Source organism: Brassica oleracea, chromosome C2, assembly GCF_000695525.1.
Source record: "Brassica oleracea var. oleracea cultivar TO1000 chromosome C2, BOL, whole genome shotgun sequence".
NCBI classification, from domain to species: Eukaryota; Viridiplantae; Streptophyta; class Magnoliopsida; order Brassicales; family Brassicaceae; genus Brassica; species Brassica oleracea.
The window spans coordinates 11,086,856-11,087,445 of NC_027749.1; positions in this window are offsets into that span (position 1 = coordinate 11,086,856).

The window sequence follows — 590 nt, forward strand, 5'->3', positions numbered from 1 at the left end:
ACATTGGTCAATTTTCGTTTCTTTCTTACCGGGCCAATTCAGTTTTGACTTATAATAAGCTTAGAAAGTTCTATTAAAAATAAAATTTGGTGAGAATAATCCACAATTAATACACATATTGTTGATTAAACAGTTTGTTTATATGCTTTTGAATTGCCTTTTATCAATTAAATAAATTAACATTGTTATTTACTCATCAACAATTAGATTTTAATAAATTTTGAGACAATTGTTTTTAAAAAGTTATAATCCAAATATTCATTTAACTAACCAAACATGTTTTTATGAAACATACCTAAGTTTTTTTATTATCTAAAATATTTTTTTTATAAATTAGGTCACTAATAATAATAAATCGAAGTACATGGTAACCCTTTTCCGAGAAAAGTAACTTCTCAATCGGGGAAAACATTTTGTGAACCGTTTAAACATCATAATCTCACCACTAATTTATATTGTAATTATATCAAGTAGGAGATATATTTAATTTTTTAGATTTTTATTTTTTATTTTAATAAATAAAATATTACTTAATATTAGCATAAATTATATAGATATATATATATATATATATATATATATATATATAT